The following is an 11,371-nucleotide window of genomic DNA, read 5'->3' on the forward strand; positions in this document are numbered from 1 at the left end:
TGTTCTTTAATTTTTGAGGAATATTACAGTGGATCTGGATGAAACCTGGCCCAGAGGTACAGTAGGTGTTCCAGAGGAGGATTGTGTTCAAATCTGGACATCAACTATCAAGAATGATTTTTAATGAATTTTTCAATATGCAACCAGACTGTCCCGATGGCTGTATTGCGCTATCCCATTGCAATTTGTGTGGGCGCGTGCGTGGGTCTAGGTTTTCGATCGGGAAATAACGAGAAAAGGCGCTACCATAAATATTGGTGTAGAAGCACAAGAAAATTTATGCGGCAGATAAGAAGCGGCTGGCTTGACCATGGCTCACAAATGACGGCTCACTTGACCGCGGTCATTAATTCCCTCTGACGTTTGCTGTTTTGCTTCCACCATGATAAAAATCAAACTTCATGCACAGCTCACTGTGTGTACTTCAAGAACAGTTTCCCATCTCAAATCTCTGTTTTCTGCATTATTCATTCACTCATTATTACCCACCAGTCTACCATTGTTTACAGCGCTGTCGGCCGCTGTGTTTTTTTTTTCTCACTTAAATGTCCTCGGACAAGAAAGCCTAATTTCTGCTGTTCAGTACTGAAGAAATTTAAACTTTTTAAGATTATGCAAAATTGCAGAACATTTTTAAGGTTATCTGCTTTAAAAAGGCAGGCCAGGAAAAGCTCCTTCATGTTTTTCTGTGTTTTATTCTCAGTTACTTTGACACAAAGTCTCACAGTATCAGTACTGATAAATGATCAGAAATATAAATTTCTGACTATCTCAGGCAAAATTGAATCAAATTGGGACCTTGTGAATTGGAATCGAATGAATTATAGAAATCAGTGATGATACTCAGCCCTAGTGAGTAGCCTAGGCCCGACAGAGTGGATGAAGCTGTGGGTAAAAAGCAAAGATGAAAAGAACTGTTGATACAATTTTTGTTAAGGCCTGATCCGTAGACAGTGCTCTGACATGGAGCCATCAGTCTCTGAAAACGCTGAAAAATCACAGTGTATCCAGAAAACACATTATATGCTGTGATAAATGCACTGCCCAAGAGTCCCCTCTTGCCACTGCCTTTCAGCGGCAGGCAGCAGCAAACAGGTTGTCAGAGGAGGCCAATGTGATGATTAAGTTTAACATTGTCTACAATGTTGCCAAGGAGTGTCAAAGCACTTTAAGCACAAGCACTTATCTTTTTTGTAGAAATGTGCTCCAAATAAATAACTCTTTGTTGACAAGTTTGTTAATTAATTAGTTGAATATGTCAACACTTGATGACAGTATGCATTCTATTGCTCACTATCACAATTATTATGTAAATAAACATATTGCGGTAGCCCGTCGTGTTTCCTTATAAACCTATGCTATTTTTTTTCTTTCAAGAACAATGCAGCAATTTTATTTATTTAGAGAAGACCTTCAGAGCATGTCACAAATAATTGCAAGTGCATTACAATGGATTGACAAATATTGATATCAAGAATATAGTATAGAAAGAAACATCGTATGGCTCCCACAGGACCCGAGATGATTAATCAAAGATTATATGAAGAGATTAAATACTGAGAGAGGCTGGATATATAGCAGAAACTGACATCATGGCATTCTGATATTATATAATAGTACCTGCAACAAAAAAGTAAAATTTTAAAATGTTGTCAAGCTGCTCAAAGAAAAAAGTACCTCCAATATGTATATACAATATATAATTGATGTAATTATTTTTCTGTAGATTTTATCTATCTATCTATCTATCTATCTATCTATCTATCTATCTATCTATCTATCTTTGGATCTGGGGCACTTGCTTTTGCTGTTAACTTATTTTGCAATTTTAAGGTTTTAGAGGCTAAGGAACCAAAACAAATATTTTGATGTATTTGAGGCCACAGGCTAACTGGCTGCCAACAATAGAAAATAAGAAGTAATGTTCTTCTTTTCTATTGCAGTTTATATATAATATAATATATATTTGCAATTTGAAATATGGAAATATTATTTTATTTATCTGGCTTGACTTGAAGGGCTTATTTTGTCACAGCATGCTGGCATCACTGGAGCCAGACTTGACTATTTGAAATGTAACAATAAGTTTAACAGATTTTCTAAACCATGGGTAGAAAAGGGCATAGATGATAGGGTTGAGAAAGGAATTAAAATAAAACAAACATAAAAAAAAGGCAAGGGATAAAATATCAAGCAGTGTGTCCTGGCCTGAGAGTATTACACAGAAATATGGGAATAGGCATATCAGAATTGCAACAATAACAATGCCAAGAGTCCTAGCTGCTTTCAGTTCAGATTTTTTTGGACTTACTTTCCCCCTCTGTGTGCCAGCTGCAACATGATGTTGCATGGCCCGAATCTGAAACACGGCCACAGCAAATACTCTTACATACAAAATTACGATGACAGTAATGGGAAGGAGGATTGTAAAAATAAGATCGGTAACTTGTATTGCAAAGTCAATATAAATCACACACTCTCCAAAGCAGGAATTAAACCTACCTGGTTTATCCAGGTTATCCTTCAATAGCACACCGACTACTAGGAGCGAGCAAATCCAACATATTAAAACAAAGGTCTGAACTCTTTTTGGAGTGACTTTGGTGGGCTAATGAAGAGGATCACAAATGGCCACATAACGGTCAACTGAAATGAGCACCATGGTTCCTACTGAGGCAGAAGTAACAACTATATCGAAAACATAATACAAGACACACATGAGGTCACCAAGATACCAACAACCATCTATGAGCATACTTTGAAAGCACATATTGAAACCCACAAAGAAATCAGAGACTGCCAGGGAGAGGAGGAGGTAGTTTGTAGGGGTGTGGAGCTGCCTGGAGTCATAAGAGATAGAAAAATATATATTATTTGTAGCATCAATTATTCCAGCCGATCATCCACATCAAAACATTGTCAAAAAGTTGTTCTGTTTAACTTATTTTATGTCAGTCATTTTCTCCTGTACAACTGCTAGACTTATAAATGTATTAAGTATCTACTTGAAGTGGGAGATGATGACCAGCAGGTTTAGAGCCACAGTAAGAAGAGAAATGATGGTTAGAATTACATAAATAAGCACTGACTCCGAGGGAGAACGCTTTACTCTACTGCAGGAGGAGTTGAGATTTGGAAAGCAGAGTTCAGTTTCTGCCATCATCAGTTAGAAGTGCAAATGAGCCCCTGACACCTTTCTAACAAACTCAAATGTTATAACGTTGTCCCTCTTCTAAGATTCTTTCTTACTTAATGATTAAAGTCCCTCCTCTTTTGAGGAACATGAAACAACTGAAAACAGTGGGTGAACACCCAGGAACCCTGGCACGCTGCTTCACAGCGACAGTGTTCCTGGTTCGTATCTATTCAATGACACTTAAATACAGGTCCTCTGAGAGAGGGTCTGTATGAAGTTTGCATGCTCTCCTTTTGCTTGTGTTCATTTCCACTTGGTATTTCTTTAGTTCCAAGACATTACTCTGGTCCCCTCCCTGACTAAATCTGTTATACTCTAGTGTGACCTGTGGGAGGTGCTGTTGTAATAGGAACTGAGCCAGGCATACAGTCAGTTCACAAGGCTTAATGCTAATACAAAATCTTTCTATACAGTAGCACCAATCAAACAATTTACAATTTAATAAACAATAAACAAAGATCTACTTTATTAGATACAGTAAAAACTAGAAAATGTTATGATAGTATGAAGAAGACAGGATAAGCACTGCAGGGAATATATTAATGCCCAACACCATGTGTCACATTGGACAATTTTCTTGTGTATATTTTTGCTCATTTAGATTCAAGTGTAGATCACTGTGTGTTCAATGCCCATCACCACTCAAGCTCAATTTCCATGCAGTGCATTCACTGTCTGCAATGATAAGAAGTGATTAAATCACTCTAAAACACAATCAATGCATTAATTGGTGCTTTCTGATACAATAAAATAGCAATAAATAAACAAAATAAGCAACCACAAAAATAAGAACAGTCCTCAGCTCTTTGCATTCAAGTTAAACCAGTTTTAAAACAAATTACAATGGCCATAGGTGTATAAGGACCTCAGCCCAGCAGTCAGAAATCCACACCAGCAAAGTAGCAGCTTGGCCATCTGTCTCTAGGTTAGGGTCACATCTTAATAAGTATTGGCAAGAGTGAGTCCACTACAAGTTTCCCTACAGGTATGAACCAGTCTTTTTTCCTAAAGGGGTAAAAATAACTTTAAACATCGACATCAAAGGAGCTTGCAAAGAAAACTTTACCAAAACTCGAGCAGAACGTTTTCTGTGACCTACATCTCCAATAGAAGGCTATGCCACCCACATTAAGCTGTCTTAGAAAAGTTAAAAGGCCAAATCGTACGGATTAGACCAGTCATTCACACAGCTCCAGATTCACACAAAAGATCAACTAATTACCTGGACCTGTGCATATGAAAGGGGAAAACCCAGCCCTATATACCAGGGCCGGTTCCCAGACTCAGGTCTCACCTGTCACACTACGAAGAGTCCTGATGTTTCTGTCAGAGTTGATTCTTTGAAAACTGTGATTTGTGCAAAGTCACATGGCCATTGCTTGTATGTGCGCTGATTAAAAATAATTTTTCATATTAGGATGTAGCCTTTGCATGTAATGAGCAGTCTCGTTGCTGTAATTTTTCCATTGCACACAAGAAACCACAAGTTCCTGTTTTAATAAGTTTAGCAGGACTGCTCACTTCTGCTTTTGTACATGTTGGTTTGTTAAAAGGTCATGCCCTAAAATGGAGTGACTTGAGATGTTGTTGAAGGGTCACGCCATAAATGGTGTCAGGAAATCACACACACACTCTTGCTTGCTCAGGTATGCTCGCCTTAACTGTCACGTGGTTAACTGAATGTATGACTGCATTTCATCAATAAAAGGAGCTGTAAGGGAAGTCAGGTTCGGAGTTGGCTGAGTTCGGGTGAAGGCCTTGCAACTTTGAGACCCCAGCCCAACTTCCCTTGCCGGCAAGTAAAACCAATCGAGCTCTAAGTGTCTTGCTTGGTTCACAGTGACAGGTCTCTGAGACAGCAAGGTCAGTGAGTTTAGACTCACTGACCTTGGTCCTTCGAGCTGGATCCAAAGATATCACCGCTCATCGAGGAGAGGGAGGACACACCGAAGTTATAGTCAAAAGCTATAATGGAATTATAACGTCGAGACTGCGTCCTCTTATCTCATGGTACACAAGTGCACACAATCTTATCAGACCTAATAAGGATATGATTTTTATCAGCATACAAATGATTACATATTTTTAAGCATAAATGACGCCGCCACTGCCTAACGTGTAGCTGGCCTCCTGAACTGTTTCCACGCTGCCACTGCCTCCCGCGGGGCCTGCCCCCTGAACTGTTTCACCCTGGTCTTCTGTGGTGTTGGCCCCTGGGTCAGCCGCCTTAATTATGTTTCGAACTGTTTTTCGAGCTCCAGTGTGTGTTACGGACGTTTTGTTTTGGGACTTTGTTTTGGGTCTGCTCCGAGTCATCTGCATATTTAATAATGGCCCTGTTTTCATATCTGCTCTGACACATGTTTGTATCTGGTCTTTAAGTTTGCAGAATTAGCCATGTCTGGGCCCAAACTCCGCTGCAGGTCCCTAAGTCAAACTATCACTGCAGCATTACTGAGAGTTGAAAAACGGTCTAAATTCTTTCATCTCTTTTTTTTTTTTTTTTTGCCTTTCCCATTTGGTTCTTTAGCCGTCAGAATTGTTGTCTGAAGACCAACAAGGATACCCACTGGATTTATTTTGCCAAATGGATCATCATGGCATTGCCGTATTGGTCCATTTGATCGACCTTTGTTTTTATTATTTATTTTATTTTATTTTCAGTTGTTACAGATGGGACAGACATGACTGAGGGATAGGAAAGGGAAAAAGAAAGAGGAAGGAAAAGAAAAAACAGAAGGGGAGAGGGACAGTGAGAAAGGGGGAAAAAATATCTCCTGGATCACCTGTTGAGAGAAAAAGAATAGAAAACAACCAACAAAAAAAAACAAAGCAACATACTAAACACAACACCATCGCATTAATCTAGCTAAGTGCAAACAGCAGTAAATACTAAATATTGAATGTTGTTGTGCAGCACGCAGGACAGACAGCGCACAATGTGCTTTGAAGTAGCAGCCAAGAAAGGTGTGATTTAAGTCTACGGACAGTGAACACCCGTGTGCACACCTGTGTGGATCGGCGCGCTTGTATTCAAATGGTTTCCCCATGTAATGGTCTGCTAGAGGATGTAGAGAGCCATAGCCCTGTCCCCCAGGGCATGAAGCAGGCATGGAGGAGATCCATGCCCCAGACATCCAGAGGCCCCAGAGTGCAAGAGCCCAAGGAGGACCACCAGAGGGGCATCTGTGCCACCTTCATTGGAAGGGCTGAGGATCCCCAGACGAGGGGTCACCCAGTAGCCACCAGGCAGAAGCTAGAGGGGGCTGCACCGGCGTGCCCGCCGGCTCTGCCGGCAGCCAGCTGTGCCAGAGTGAACTGAGCCGCAGGCACAGAGACCGGAGGCCCGAGGGCCCCCCGCGCCCGGAAGAGGCCTGACCAAGCAACAGGCGCCAGACCCCGCCAAGCAGCCACCGGGAGTGAGCTGGTGCATACCTGAGCGCCCAGCCCCGGACACCAAGAACCACCAATGCACCGACCCCTGAGGGCATCAGTCACCGGCAGGGAGTGTGGTGAGGGGAGATAGGCCTCCACACTTTGGAGGGCCTGGGAGTTCCCAGAGAGGTGGAGTCTAAGACCCGACCTGATATATAGACACAGACAAACAGGCACACACAGACACAGACATGCATTCCCACCCTCATGCACACATATACAAACACTCAGCACTCACCCAACGTAGGGATAAACATTAATGGTACACACAATCACACTCCCCAAACATACTCTATACCCTGGGTCCAGGTACCCTCGCCCCCAGAGGGGGAAACGGCACCTAGACCCAAGAGATGTTACCCTTCCCTCCGGGGCGGAGGCAAGCAGACTGTCCCAGGCTCCGCAGCAGCAGGGAGGCCAATCGGACAGCCAGCATCTCCTCCCAGCCCCCCTGCCCCAATGGCTAGTAGAGAACGGGGGGGTGTTAAGACCCCATACCTTCCTCCTCCCGCTCATGTGAAGTGTTGCTGCATGTTGCTCTAAAGTGCATTTAAAATAAGGGAGAGCATGGTGCTGCTGCCAGAGAGCAGCAGGTGTTAGCACGGCCCCTCCCGAGAACCCTCAATGTCTACATGGATTTAAAATTGAGAGGTGGGCACCAGCGCCAGAGGTAGGTTTGAATACACAGACCGTCTACTGGACGCCGTTAACGTGCCCACCCTCAAGGACCTATATATATATATATATATATATGTGTGTGTTATTAGAGTGTAAGTAATGTGGATGTCTAAGTTGTGAGATAAAATTAAGGCACAGGTGGCCAGAAGAGGACAGAGGGGGGGAATGTCTCCCCTGCACCCTGGTGACACACCCGCACCCCAAGGCCCTACCTGTGTGGGTGGATGTGGTGGAGCGGGAAAAGGGAGGTAGCCAGGGATGGGGAGGAAAAGAAGGGAGGGGAGGATGCTCCTCCCTAGGGCCAGCTCCCCCACTGACCCCAGTAGGCACCCCCGTCCTCTGGTATCCACCAAGGCAAGGGAGCCCAGGCCCATCCAGACTGGGGCCTACGGCAGCAGCACCGCCAAGCCCCACAGGACCCGGGGCAGCCCACCCTACCCCACCGCAGAGGAAACTGTACCCACCCCAACAGAGGTCGATTATCTTGTTAATAATTTCACCTCCTCACTACGTACGACTCTGGATACTGTAGCTCCAGTGAAAACTAAGGTCTCTAATCAGAAGTACCTGACTCCGTAGTATAATTCTCAAACACGTACCCTAAAGCAGATGACTCGTAATCTGAAGAGGAAATGGCGTGTCACAAATTTAGAGGATCATCATTTAGCCTGGAGAAATAGTTTATTGCTTTACAAGAAAGCGCTCCGCAAAGCCAGAACAGCTTACTACTCGTCACTGATTGAAGAAAATAAGAACAACCCCAGGTTTCTCTTCAGCACTGTAGCCAGGCTGACAAAAAAGTCAGAGCTCTTTTGAGCCAACCATCCCTTTAACGTTAACTAGTAATGACTTCATGAACTTCTTCACAAATAAAATTTTTATCATTAGAGAAAAAATTACCAATAATCATCCCACAGATGTAATATTATCTACAGCTACTCTTAGTTCCATTGATGTTAAGTTAGACTCTTTTTCTCCAATTGACCTTTCTGAGTTAACTTCAATAATTACTTCCTCCAAACCATCAACGTGTCTTTTAGACCCCATTCCTACAAAACTGCTCAAAGAAGTCTTCATCTTTAAGTAGTGATGTGTTAAATCTCCAGTATTTACTTGGCGTAGTATTATTCTGTGCATTAGTGTTAAAGATACAGGAGCATGATCGCTGACAGCTATAGGGTGAATCTCGGTGTCTGAAATGTCACTCAGCAGTGAGCTGCTGACCAAAAAATAATCCAGACGAGAGTAGGAGTGATGATTATGTGAGAAGAAAGAATATTCCTTACTGTTGGGGTGAAGGGAGCGCCATGCATCGCAAAGGCCATAGTCGCTCATATACTGTTTGATTATATTTGTGGATTGCCAATTGCGCTGAGTTCCTGTTGTGTTGAGCCTATCCATTTCTTCATTTAGTCCAAGGTTGAGGTCGCCTCCAAGAATGAGTGTGCAATCAAGGTGTTCAGAGAGTGCACTAAAAAATCCGAGGAAGAATGAGGGTTCATCAACATTTGGACCATATATACTTACAATACATTGTTTTTTGTTCAATATTGATAGTTTAATAATTAGAAATCTACCCTCTGGATCTATAACTGTATCGAGTACTGTAAAATTAACATTTTTATGTATTAAAATTGCCACTCCTCTTTGTATAGAATTATAACAGGCTGCAAACACATTAGGAAACTCAGATGTTTTAAGTTCGTTTAAGCCTGTAACAGGTCTGTGAGTTTCTTGTAATAAAACAACATCTGCCTGTAGTTTTTTAAGCTGGTTAAATATCTTTAACCTCTTTCCTCTGTTGCCAGCCCCATTTACATTCCATGTGACAAACCTCAGCGTGCCCATAATTGTGTGTGTATGTCTAATGATGTACGCTGGGTGTTTCGTTTAGACGGGTGGAGAGAATGTGGAAACATCACTTGTTTGTAAATAGAAAGAGAAAAAAGTGTGGTGATAGGCTCCATAACTCTGAATATGTGTGTGAATATTCACTAATATGAACAAGCGTGGCTTGCGTATGTGTCCTGTAAGTCTGTGCATGCTGTTTGGCTGTTGTAAATGTGCTGCCGTTGAGCGCATGTGTTTGCGTGATCGTGGTGTGTAAATATGGAGAAATAGAGGGTGTTGTTTGTAGGTGAGTGGGGAAGTAGGTGATCACAGCAGTGAAAGACAAGAGAAAGAAAGAAACCACATAAACTGTGAGCGACAACAAAAAAAAGAAAAGGAAACGGAAACATTCCAATTAAAGTAATGACGGAGGGTGACGGTGTTATATCTGCTATGACATCATACTGATATTACTAGGTTAAACCCATGTTAAAGGAGAAAGTGTGAATGAATAAGAAAAGAGTGTAGCGGGTTCTTATCTGGAGTGCAGTCAATATAACCACGGAGTGGTGCCGGGGTTGCGGTAGAGCTGTCCGTCCATGTAGAGCCGGTCCACGGCGATGACAGCACGCGAGCCTTTCTGAATGAAGCTACGTCGAACTGGGAACAGGACCTTGCGTCATTCCAGGATCTCTTTGGGGAACTGGTCGTTCACACTGAAGTCTGTTCCTTTCAGCTCCCTGCCGCGACTCTTCACCTGTTCCTTCTGTTTGAATTGACCAAATTTGGCCACAATAGGACGTGGTCTCCCGGTCCGCCAAGCGATGCACTCTATCGAAGGCGACATTCTTTACGGTGTCCTCCGGCAGCTTCAGGTGGATTTTAATGAAGCTTTTCACTGTTGCCTCCACGTCCTCTCCGGCAGATTCTGGAATACCAGAAAACACAAGATTATCTCTCATGCTACGGGCTTGTAGATCGATAACGGACTCTTTTATTTTTTTATTTTCAATGTTTAGCTGGGTCATGTTATCGGTGAGAGATTTGACCGACTCCCGTAGCGTGGCAGTTAGAAGTAAGCACGAAGTTAGCTCGCTAGCTTCCATCTAAATATAATATGCCATCTTCAGACTGAGGGATTTATGAAACAAATTAAAACGTACAGCTCTGCTATCACCTTGTCATGAAATAAATATATTGTTAATCCTTATTTAGTGTTTATTGTTACTTGCTTTTAATGCAGTTTAAAAGGGCCATCTCTTAGTATAGTCTGTGCCGAAAGTACTGACAGGAAACTACATGCTTTTGCAAGAGCATGGTAACTGCAGGATCAGAAAGTGAAACTAAGCAGTGTTTGATCAAAACTTAAAGTGTGGTGTGACATCTGGATGGAGTATATAACTAGGCTTCGTGTTTGTGCTTCAGACTTTGGCTGGCGTGTCTGTGTGCCTGCTCGGGTCTCCATATTCCGGAATATGTAAAATTAAAGATTATTTTTTGACTAAAAGACCACTTTGAGCCTTGTGTCTTTTTTGGCCATAAAGAATATAAAAGAACCGGATATAAAACTTGGTGCCAGTGACCCGGATTCTTTTGCGGCTGAGGGGACTAATTTGGACCTTGATGTGATATGAGGCGGACAACAGACCGGTCTAAAAGATAAAGTAAGAACAAACCTGTAAAAAATTGTGCACATTGGATGAATTCTAAATTAGTTGTCCACCAAATTGATGATTGTTACCATTAAATTGGCTCAGTAGTGGAAATTAAATGAAATTATAAAATCTGTTAAGTAGACTTCAGGTGACATGTCCATGGTAATTTTGGGTAATTAGGGATAAATAAAAGTAAAGTTTGGGGATATTTGACGAAAGCTTATTGTTAATACCGGGGTGGATTTTAAATTGTTGTGACGTATGTTTGAAGTTGGTGTGTTATAATAATAATAATAATAATGGATTGGATTTATATAGTGCTTTTCAAGGCACCCAAAGCGCTTTACAATTCCACTATTCATTCACACACTGGTGGAGGCAGCTACAGTTGCAGCCACAGCTGCCCTGGGGCAGACTGACAGAAGCGAGGCTGCCATATCGCACCATCGGCCCCTCTGGCCAACACCAGTAGGCGGTAGGTGAAGTGTCTTGCCCAAGGACACAACGACCAGGACAGAGAGCCCAGGGATCGAACCGACGACCTTCCTGTTACAGATGCGATTCCAAACCCACTGAG

General features: G+C 42.4%; 1 pseudogene; it reads right to left on the minus strand.

Annotated features, from left to right (window-relative positions):
* Nucleotides 1-1,626: 1,626 nt before the first annotated feature.
* On the minus strand, nt 1,627-5,222 carry LOC146499992 (trace amine-associated receptor 13c-like; annotated as a pseudogene).
* Nucleotides 5,223-11,371: the final 6,149 nt, after the last annotated feature.

Source organism: Neolamprologus multifasciatus, chromosome 16 (genome assembly GCF_963576455.1).
Source record: "Neolamprologus multifasciatus chromosome 16, fNeoMul1.2, whole genome shotgun sequence".
NCBI lineage: Eukaryota > Metazoa > Chordata > Actinopteri > Cichliformes > Cichlidae > Neolamprologus > Neolamprologus multifasciatus.